General features: G+C 34.7%; 1 long non-coding RNA gene across 1 annotated transcript in view; it reads left to right on the forward strand.

The window, feature by feature from the left end:
* The window catches only part of LOC125935184 (uncharacterized), a 31,709-nt gene extending 20,880 nt beyond the window's left edge, over positions 1-10,829 (forward strand). Inside the window, exon 3 of the long non-coding RNA XR_007461615.1 lies at positions 10,573-10,829. This is a non-coding gene — a long non-coding RNA (uncharacterized LOC125935184). The remainder of the gene's footprint in view (positions 1-10,572) is intronic.
* Positions 10,830-11,246: the final 417 nt, after the last annotated feature.

The raw sequence follows: 11,246 nt of genomic DNA on the forward strand, positions 1-11,246 counted from the left end.
GAGCCCCCCAGGAGCCCCCTGCTCTGTTTTAAAAAAAAAAAAAAAAAAAAAAAAAAAAATTTTTTCTCTTCTGGCTTTCAAACCCAAAAACTAATTTTTTTTTTTTTTTTTTTTTTTTTTTGCTTATCCACCTTTCCAAACTATTTCTCTTAAATATGGTGTCTTTCCTAATCTGTTTCTATAGAAAGAACCCATCCTTATATGCCGCCTCCGTTGCTGACCGTTAATGTGACACCACAATATTCTCTTTAGAGTTGCCAGACGACTAATGCAGCCACTCAAACATGTATGTGTTATTGGAAGTTTAGTAATTTTTGTAAGTGTAAAGGAAATTTTAATTTTATATTATGTGGGTTTTGCAAATTTTATGTTTTTTAACATTTTTTTCTGTTTATAAATGAAAATTCATCTTTTAATACCTTTTAATGGTTTTGAAATTGCTTTGTTGAAACGTTAGTCTAATATTATTCATTAAAATTGCATTTCTTTCCTCAGTGGCAAAAGAAAGGGAAATGGGATATATAACCAAAAATAGCAATTTTGAATTTTTGTGTTTTGTTCCCCTAGAAATGACAATGTCCTTATAAAGAGAATTTAGAGAGGACTTGTATTTCTTTCCCAGGTTGGCAATGTAAAGGCTTGAATTTAAAAGAAAGAAAGGAAAAGAAAAGGAGAAAAAGAAAGGTTACTCTTGATTAGCCAAAGCCAGTTTTTCAAGGAAAATAACTTCCTTAAGTATTTGAGTTTTTTCAGTGCATATTTAGTCCTTCAGAAATACATTGTTTGGAATATTAGTTGATATTTTAAGTGATGCTTTTAATTAGGAGAAAAAATCTTCAATTGTTTCTCCAAGGAATTTTGAAAATGTGTTTTGAAATTCTTGACAAGGTGGATGGTTATCTTTTGACATTGCCAGTTACTTAAAAAGGGAACATGAGACATGAAAAGGAAAAAAAAAATCAAATGAAAGACATTACTATTTAAAAATGTACATTTATAATCATAATTATTGATGTTTTCTCTTGTAGGCAATTTGAATGTGACTTGGAAATTATAAACTGGTCCCTGGGCCATGGCATATAGAGACAAGCCTATATTCATACACAAGTAGAACTCATGAATTAAAGTAGAAGCCTGCAACCAACCCATGCCCAGAAATTTAGAAAAAGTCAAACACAAAATTAATCTCTTACATTCCTCCTGGTACAGAGTCTAGATAATATACCATTCACTTAAAATTGGACCATGAAAATCTGTCTACATCTCTTTGCATGTCTGTTAAAACCAGCACTCAGACTGTAAATACATAGTGTTGAGTTTTGTTGATGCAAAGATTTTTTTTTTTTGAGGATCTCAGATGAACAAGTAAAGTTCAGTACCTTCTCTTTCTACTTTTACTGCTGATTGTCCTTCCACATTTCTGTCAAGACCCACAATCCCTTGATTTAATTCTGTCCTCTCTTAGCTGCACTTCCTAAGGACAGAAGACCTCATTTGTCTATAATTTCATTCAATCTTATGAATACCAACTTTACACCCTTGTCTTTTTACCACATCATGCAGTCCAGATACCTACATGTTGATTAGTCAAAGTATTTACCATTCTGCTGGTGGAACACAGACTCATTATCTCCAATGCATACTGGGAAAACTCAATAATCCCTGGCAACCTTTCATGATTTCCCTATTCAGCTGTTACATCATAATTCAGTTCTCCTGTTCTCTGTAAGAGAGTGGTAACTGATATGTAAATATTCTCAGATCCAACTCAGTAGGTGCACAACAATGAACATTCACATACTAGTTAACATTTTAAAGTGATATATTAATTTAAATATGCTCACTTTTCTTTTCCATGTGTATAAACATGGAACTGATCTTTTTCTCTTTTCCTAGATCCAACACTCTGATAGTTGACCAGGCTTTTGCTGCGATTCTAATACACGACTGTCTGTATCTCTGAGATATAACTATGCTCCTGGTCCTTAGTACATGCTGTTTTTACTCCCATGTCCTTCCGATGGGTGGTCTATGTCCAGTCACTGTAACATCTGAGAGAGCTTGATTTCTCTCATATCCAGTTCAGGGCACAGAGTAAATATTGGGTCACACTTTTTTGTCATTTGGGGACCTATGAGAAACTTAGGGAAGCCAGCCTATTGTCTCACAGCTAAAGATGGCCTATCTCCAATTCTGAGCCAGAGTTTGTAATCAACATGAACTGCAAATCTATACTTCACGAAGATTCTGGGAGATACTATCATAAGCCCAGGTTCATCCCACTAACGTCGCCAGCATGCTTCCTCCTGTTGATTCTTTTGTTCCAGTACATTTCTTTTCCTTTCATTTTATCTCTGACTCTGTAGAAGTCCATTGCTCCACTGTCCACTCTAGAAGAATGTGTGTGTCCTGGGTTGCTGAGGGATAATCTCTACCTGAAAAGAGAATGTCAGAGCCTGGACAAATCTCTCTCCTAACCAAATGGTCAGCAGTTTAACAAGTCACTATCATCAGAAACTTTTCTTGTTGTCAAGAAAACAAATACGATGCACACTTGCCTCCCTCCACCTGCCTCATCGGTGCTAATCTGGAAATAGTACTTTCTGAAACTGAGGCTCCCACTTTGTGGATTCACACTTCTACTCCACTTCCCTATCCACAACATTGTCAATCCTGTCTAGTGTTAGAGAAAAAAAAAAAAATGACTGTAATAAGATCGTCTTGCTAAAGATTCATGACTGTTTCTTAATTTCTTATGCTTAGCCTTTGGCTTTCTTTTTTTTTTTTTTTTTTTTTAAGCTTTGACTTTTTAACTTCATGTGCAAGTAAGTAACTGTATCTTTTGCTTTCTTCCTACACAGCCAAAACTTAGATCTAGTTGTTTGCTTTGGAAAGTTTTGGCTGTCTCATGCCTCCATTATGTGATTATCTCTTGTCCACCCTTCAGGTATCAACACATTACATCTTCTCTGGGGAGATTTTTCCATTCCTCTCAGACTGGATTTGATGCCTTTTCTGGAAGAGTTCTTATCCTGACTTCATCAGATCATAGCAAAACTTATCACATTGACAGCATTAAACCTCTACCTTCTGTTTCTCTCTTCTCCAGTAGACCATAAGATGGCTTGTGAGCAGAGGCGGTGGATTTTTCTTCCTTCTAAAATCATAGGCAGGACTTAGCACAGAGCCTTCACTTATAAACATTTTGAAATGCAGTTGAATATTAACTGTTGGACTTGACTGCCCTCATTGAATTTGAAAGTATGGTAGTCCTATGCTTCCCTGGAATATTTGGAGAACCCCTACTCTGATCTTCTCTAAGTATCAGAGAAATGCTGTGAATATTCTGTCCTTGGCATTTTCATACCACCATATTCTCTAAAATGACACATTAAGCAGCAGGGTATCTGTTGACTTAAATAAGTAATCTAAAAATATTTTGGATCTCACCATAAACAACTTTTCTAACTCTTCAGAGCATTTGGGGAAAAGCACATCACAAATACAGTTGGCTGCATAAAACAAAGTGACAGTCTAATTTTAGTTCTCAAAATACAGATATAAAAGTAGTTACAAAGGAAATTTTGGGTTCCCCAAAGGTTTGGTTTTAAAAATAGTTTGATAGGTGTAAATTTAAATGTGCATGTTGTATCCTGAGGCTTGTTTGCAACGTCTATGTTGAAATGTGTAACTCTAAATTCAGGAAATGATGAAACAGAAGCCTTCACTATTTTATATGGCTGGTATCTCCAAATAAAATTCATCATGATATTAGCCAATAAATATAAATAAACAGAATCAGATATCAAGAGGCCTTGAATATAATCTTTTTCTTCCTTAACATCTTGGACAATAAAAGGTTCACAGACTTTCTAAATTGGTTAGTCATCAATCGAATAAGTCCTATTTTGTTTTAAAGGTTTATTTCATTTTGAGAGAGAGAGAGAGAGCGAGAGAGCATGAGAGAGGCAGAGAGAGAGGGAGATACAGAATCCAAAACATCCTAAACAGGCTCCGGGCTCTGAGCTGTCAGCACAGCGCCCAACATAGGGCTTGAACCCACGAACCATGAGATCATGACCTGAGCAGAAGTTGGAGGCTTAAGCAACTGAGCCACTCAAGTGCCCTGAATAAGTCTTATTTTTGAGCTATGATGGAGAACTTATCAGGGTCACAACCATCAGCCCATTTCCTTAGAATACCAGTGACAGCCCAGTGGGATGGGAACCCAGCGACAACATTCCTCGTGTGGAACATGGACCCTAGTGACCATATTCTACAGCATTTGAACTATCAACTGGTTGATGGCCTTTGCAGTAGGAAGCAGTAGCATTACTTCACACATTGTAAGCAAGTTCATATGTGTATAACTACAGGATCATATGTAAAGATTGATATGTAAAAGTTGACAAATTGTTTTTCCTTTTTAGATACACTTATAAAAATAATAACTTATTAGTAGCAAATACTTATAAAGTTCTAGTATCATTCCCAAATGATTCTATTCACAAGGAATCTTTATTGGAAAACTACTAAGGGCACTGAGAATTGGTGGTCATTTTGGGGAATGAAAAAAAAAAAACAACCTTCACCTAGGCATTGACTGAGGTAGAGGCGGTGATCTATGTTGATTCTTCAGTATTTATTGTTTCCACAGAATAGTAAACCTCAACTCCAAAGCACTTCCAAAGAATAAAATTGGAGAAGGTACAACAAACAGTATATTTTTGATGAGTTTGCTCATGGGTTCCTATTTTTAAATGACATTGGTTCCAGTGACTTTATTTTAAATTTGCATGATCTCCAGACTTTTCAGTAATTTAAAATGAGTTCTAACCTTCACTGTATCTGTTTAGGGAAGACAAGTCTTAACTTCTAACAATAAAAAGCAGAATTTGAATAATGCTGGAAGTCTCTTTCAAGCTAGTTTTTTCTTCAAGTGTGGAATGTGTTTTAAACATTGGAATATCATCACATATATATGAATGTCTCAAACATACAGTCAAACATCACAGTGATTCGCAATTATTTTTCTTTTAAGGCATTTCTTCACTGACATAGACAAGAAATCTAGAGTATAGTTACATAGGACACACTTATTAGACTAGAGGACATTTCCTACAATGCACAGAAATATTTATCATGTTGACATTGTCTTAATAAAGTGTTTACTCAAGTATCTTTAATAAGTAATAGAAAATTAATTATAGATATTATTATATGACAGTACATGAATGGGAAGTTCAGAAGTCATTTTAGTCTCCCTGGGAAGCTTCTTGATGTGTCCTCCAAGTAAGAGAATGAAACAAAGTCTCATTTTATTTTGCCTGTTCTTCTGGGATCTAAATCGATGACTACAGAGGAGTTTTGTGATATCATTACAAAGCAGCAAAAGGAATTTGCTTCAGGGAGAGTGCTTTAGTGACAAGCATGGAAATGGTTATATAAGAACCCTACAAATTTGACTCTTCTGGTATCATGCCCAATTTTGATCTCTCCTAGTCCAAACAAGACATTTTATGATGCTTACTGTACTTTTGCTTATGTTCTCCTTTCTAGACTAAAATGACCTCTCCAACTTCTTTTCATAAAAAAAAAATTCTCCTTATCCTTTCTATCCCCACTTTTCTTTGAAATCATTTTAGATTCCATTATTAAGAACTAAACACTCTGTCAGTATAGGTAGACATATTCCTTTTTAGAACACATAAACTATTATAAATATCTTCTTAACTCTCAGTGTCCTTATACCATTTCAGATTAAACAATAATTAAATAACCATGCTTAGTCTTGAATGTCAAAGCAAGGACTTCCCTCTTTATTTTAAAGCAGTTGAATGAATCAAAGGGGGTTAATAAGGTAATCAATAAACATCAGGTTTATATTTGAAATCACTCTAATGTAGTGAGTAGAATAGTTTGTATAGGAATAACGGTCAATGTGCAGAGACCAGTTAAGAAATTATTTCTGTAATTTTGGGAAGAGATGATGTTAAATTGGACAAGAAGCATGTTGGCTGAGATAGAAGGCAGTGAAAGGAATTGGAATGCTATTTGTAGGCCAAAATGATGGTATGTGATAGCACACTAGATGTATGTGTGGTAAGGGAGGATGAGATGAGTTGGTAATAAAAGGTGATCCATTGAGTTCATGAAATGTGTGATTGCCTCAATAATAGAACCTCTCATTGAAATAGGAAATTGTAGGGAGAAGGCCAGAGTTGGGGGATGAGATCATTATCTCATTCTACATAATGCTAACTAGAATGCTAACTTTCTAGAATGCTAGCATTCTAGAATGCTAACTTCGTGGCATCTTAAAAATCCAATGAAATGTTCAAACAGCAGTTGTATATACAGGTCAAAGCAGAGGCATTGGCTAGAGATATGTATGGGAGAGTCATCCCTGGAAAGAAATTGGGTGAAGCCCGGTCTCTGACAAGATTGCCTAGGTTTGAGTACCAACCAAGAAACAAAGGAAATAGTCATGAGTAATTGCAACACTCAAACATGGGGAAGAGCAAGCTTGCAAAGGAGTTTGAGAAGGTGCAATCAGAGAGATGGGAGTAAAAATAGAAAAGCACTTTGTCTCGAAAAGTAAGAAAATAATGGTTGTGTGAAAGCCTAGTTGGCACTACTGAAAATTCAGATGAGGATTAAAATATGTCCTTTGGAATGATCTAGTACTCTTTGTGAGAAATTAGTATGGTGGAATGAGGGCAAGAGAAGCCAGATAAAAATGATCTAAGGAGATGGTAGAAAGGTTAAGAAAAATAATATACGACTTTTCAAAATGTGTGGTAAATGGAGGATAGAGAATATTCTATCATTATCCATGCAAGTTCTTTGGGGGTCAGTTGATACATCTGCCAAGAAGAGGAAAAAATAAGTTTATACTTTGTTAGTTAAAATTCATTATTAATATGATGGACCAATAGTGTAAAAAAACAAACATAAAGAGATAGAATAGTTCTAATCCAGAAAAATAAAGTTGCAGCCATCCCAAATTTATTAAATTTGTAAATACTTTATCTTTGAAAATGGGGTATTATCAACCATGGAAACTGTGAGAGAGAGAGAGAGAGAGAGAGAATCAGTTATTAGCATTGTCCATCCATAAAGGAGTTGTCTTGGCCAGGTGTTACTATATTTTGGAGAAACATGAATTATCTTAGTTTGATGCAATTAAAAATGTGAATGATATTAACTACTCGTGCCCCCTTTTTGTTCTTATAAAGCTATCTTTTCATAACAATTTGACTTCTTACTCTGCTTCAACTGAGTAAGAATAGATTCTTGTGTGAACTTGCAATTTTGGTCTCCATAGTACTTGGGGTTTTCTATATACATTAACCCATCTCTATTCTGATTTCATATATCATTCTTGTGATCTTGGTTAATGGCAATTTTGTCTTGAGAAATGGGCCTGTTCTTAGTTGATAATGGAATCAGATTTCTAAATACATAGATGTAAGAACTGATTCCAGAACCCAGCTAGTAAATGGAGGTGTAGCCCTCCAGGAGAGCAGATGGGAAGAAACTATGACATAGAGTCCTCTACATTTAACATCCCTTATTGGATATGAGGTGTCCTTTATTTCCATTTTCACATTTCCAAGTCTGCAACTCATGTATCATTTTAAGTACTTTGTGGACAGATAGCATTTATTTTCTAGAGCACCTAGCAAATTGCTGTAGACATATTGACTACTGAAAATAAAATAAAAAATTTAAGTGTTTGTATAATTTTATTGATATGAATTTGGGCATAGGCAGGGTGTAATTTGCTTGGCAGCCAACTTTGTATTTAGTAGGCATTATCCATTAAGTTACTGAATTCTCTTGTGCTGGAAATTAAAACCCTGAGGGGCAGGATATTGTTGTAAATATGATAAACTTTCAAAATCTTGGGCTTTAATGGGTAGATATTAGCTAAAAATGAAAAAGTTCTGTGCTGTAGTTGGATTCTTTAGTGGAATTAACATTCATGTGAAGCATGGTTGTTATATACCCTCAAAGAACAGATTGCCCATAACATGCTCTGTTTGTGATGGGATATTAAAGACCAGCTCTCATAATTTTTCACTCCACATTTATAGATTTGTTTCTGCTGACAGAATACTGGAAATGTAATTAAATGTTTAGTTTAATTAAAATGGAAAATAAAGCCTTGTTCTCAGAAATCCACACAGCCCCCAAAAATAGCAAACATGAGTGATTATGTATCTCAAAAGAGTGTATGCTGATTTTCTACTTGTATATATTTTTATAATGCTCACATACAAGTATACTTGTATATTACATAATCTGCAAAGCAAACTGTGCTTTGTCATAACAAAAAAGTATATCCAGAATAAATAGGATGTGTAGAATAATATTACATATATGAAAATTGGCCAAGTTTTGATTATCATATTGATGGAATGTGTTATGTATTGAGAAACTCACAAAAGATGTATCTACAGTAGGGGTCAGCTTTTTTTTGTTTGTTTGTAAAGTACCACATAGTAAATGTTTTTGGCTTTCTCAGCCATATGGTCTCTTGTCAAACTACTGTATTGCTATAGCATGAAAGCAGCCATAGAATGTAATCAAGTGGGTATGCCTATGTTCCAGTAAATCTTTATTTATGGACACAGAAATTTGAATTCCATGTAATCACATTTCATTAAACAATAACCACTTAAACATGTCAAAAACAAAAACAAAAAATTCTAGGCTCACATTTCATACAAAAATTGGCATAATTTGTCCTTCACTCTTTGGTCTACACACATGCAAATGCATGTACTTACATACATACACACACACACACACACACACACACACCACTATTTACAGTAAGGTGTTTCACTTCACACTATTCGTTAAACCTCTTGATTTCACCTTCTCCTCTCCTCTGCATTGTGCATTCTGGTCTATCCATTTTGCTTTTTGTTTGTTTTCCTCTCCCATGAACACTCACTTGATCATTTCCACATTTTGAGACACGCCTAAAAATTTCTCCCACATTCAACAATTTTTAGAAACATTTTACTGTAAACTTTACTCAGCATTTTAAGTGCTAATATTTCATAACATCATTTACTTAAATAGGTCGTACATAGATCAGCTTATTACTATGTTTTTATGGAAACTTGTCTAAATTAACACTCTGATCTTAAATATTTATGGTATGCATTTTCAATATGTATCAGATTAGAATCAGTATGTATTTTTTATTACAAATGGTTAGTCAGTTGACCTTCTATAGTTAACCGAATATTGCACCTTCCCTTTTCCAATTTTCTTTAATTTTTTGTTTGTTTGCATTCCCACCAGCAGTGCAAAAGGGTTCCTCTTTCTCCTCACCACCATCTGCCATGGCCTGAGTTGTTAATTTTAGGATTCTGCCCCGTGTGAGGAAGATACTTGTTGTCTGATGAGGACAAAATAGTTATTTTATGGTTATTTTTATTTGTAAATGGATTTCTTATGAGGTCACTCACTGAAAGAAAAAAAAAAACTGTAGAGAAGAAAAGAGACAAGTGTAGAACTGGTCACCTCAGAAAATTAAAAAAAAAAAAAAAATAGAGTTGGGAAGCCCAATACAGTTACTAGGAAAAGCCATTGTCCATTTGAAGTCTGTTTTAAAGACAGAATAATTTATAGAATAGTATGGTATTTCTCTAGCAATTTAAAACTGTAATAGAAAATCCTTATTTTAATGCTCCACCCATGACCCTCCAATGCACAGCCACATACTGTTATTTATATATGTTGTAATTTTCACAAAAATTTGCAGGTTCACATGACTTTTACAGTCTTGTGGTAGATTTTCAATTTTCTAAACAAAAAAAAAATTGTTTGACTTTAAAAAAAAAGGTGTTAACACACACTCATCTGTCTTTCCACATCCTAATGTACGGTTGTTCTGATTTCAATCAGACAAAATCAGTCAAAATTTGGGAAAGGCAATACTGATCATGCCCTAAAATAATTGAGTAACCTCATGATAATGAATTCCAATGCAAATTGTGATGGCTTCCCAGGAAACACACCCAACAAGTGAATTGCTTCCTTTTGCTTGGGTTCCTTTTATGATTTTCACTCTGTTTCACTCATTGTTGTGCTCTATACGCTCTGTGATTGGCAAACCAATCGCGTTTATCTTTGGGTTCTGATTTTGTTCTCTGGAACTCTAAAATAGAGAAAGTCTGTATCTTCCCTTAACAGATTGTGGATAGCGTCAGATTCCCTACTTTTGTCCTGCTTTTCACCTTTCAGAGGAGTAGATGATCTCAACAGCACTGAATGTCAACAAATGAACCCTGTTGCTATCAGCTGATATCAGACCCTGATTTTCCTTTGCAATGCATTCTCTTCTGTTTTGCAGTCACTTCTAACTTTGTAACATTTAGGAAGAATGCCATTTATATGCATATATTTTGGTAAAATCATAACAGTAACTGAGAGGTTGTGTCTATGTTTATAACTTTTATCTACTGGGTATACATTGCATTCCAGATCCTATAATAGGTGAATTATATAAATTATCTCCAATGTATGTAATCACTGTAACTTTTCTTCCAGAAGATGCTATTATACCATCAAAAGATGAGAAAACTGAGAGCCAGTGTCCATCAATGTCAACATACTGAATAAGTGTCCATGCCAGAATTTGACCCAAGTTGGTCTCCATCTAAAATCTAAGCTTTTGTGTTCAAGTCCCTTGAGGGAAAAAAAAAAAATAATGGCACAAGGATTTTGCAGTAAAGAACTCAATTACATAATGCATTCACTGAAGTTCTAAGGGAAATTCAGAAAATGGTTGATTAAATGGGATCAAGGCCGTTTTAACACAGAAATTGTATCATTGGATTTCCTTTATGTGCAGAGTAAAATTCAAAATATTGTAGACAGGTACTAGAAAGATTTAAGGGTGTTTAGAAAGGAGAAATTCTAGACTGAAGAATGTGTTGAGAAAATCATCAATGTCAATGATGACTGTTTAGCGGTGATGGTCAGAACATACGGTTAGGGGTACTATGTGTAAAATGCCAACTATAATATATGAATATTGCCAGTTGGAGGAATCTTTAGAGAGGCAAAGGACAATGGCAGTTCCTTTGTGGCAATGACTTGAGGCCTACATTTATGTTTCAGTCGGACTGCAGTATTCTGATAATAACTTAACCCTACCTACAGTTTAATCTTGCCACTCTAAGGGCCAGACGCAGAGCAGGGCAATAAATATAAAGACTGAT

Source organism: Panthera uncia (assembly GCF_023721935.1).
Source record: "Panthera uncia isolate 11264 chromosome A1 unlocalized genomic scaffold, Puncia_PCG_1.0 HiC_scaffold_17, whole genome shotgun sequence".
Lineage (NCBI taxonomy): Eukaryota > Metazoa > Chordata > Mammalia > Carnivora > Felidae > Panthera > Panthera uncia.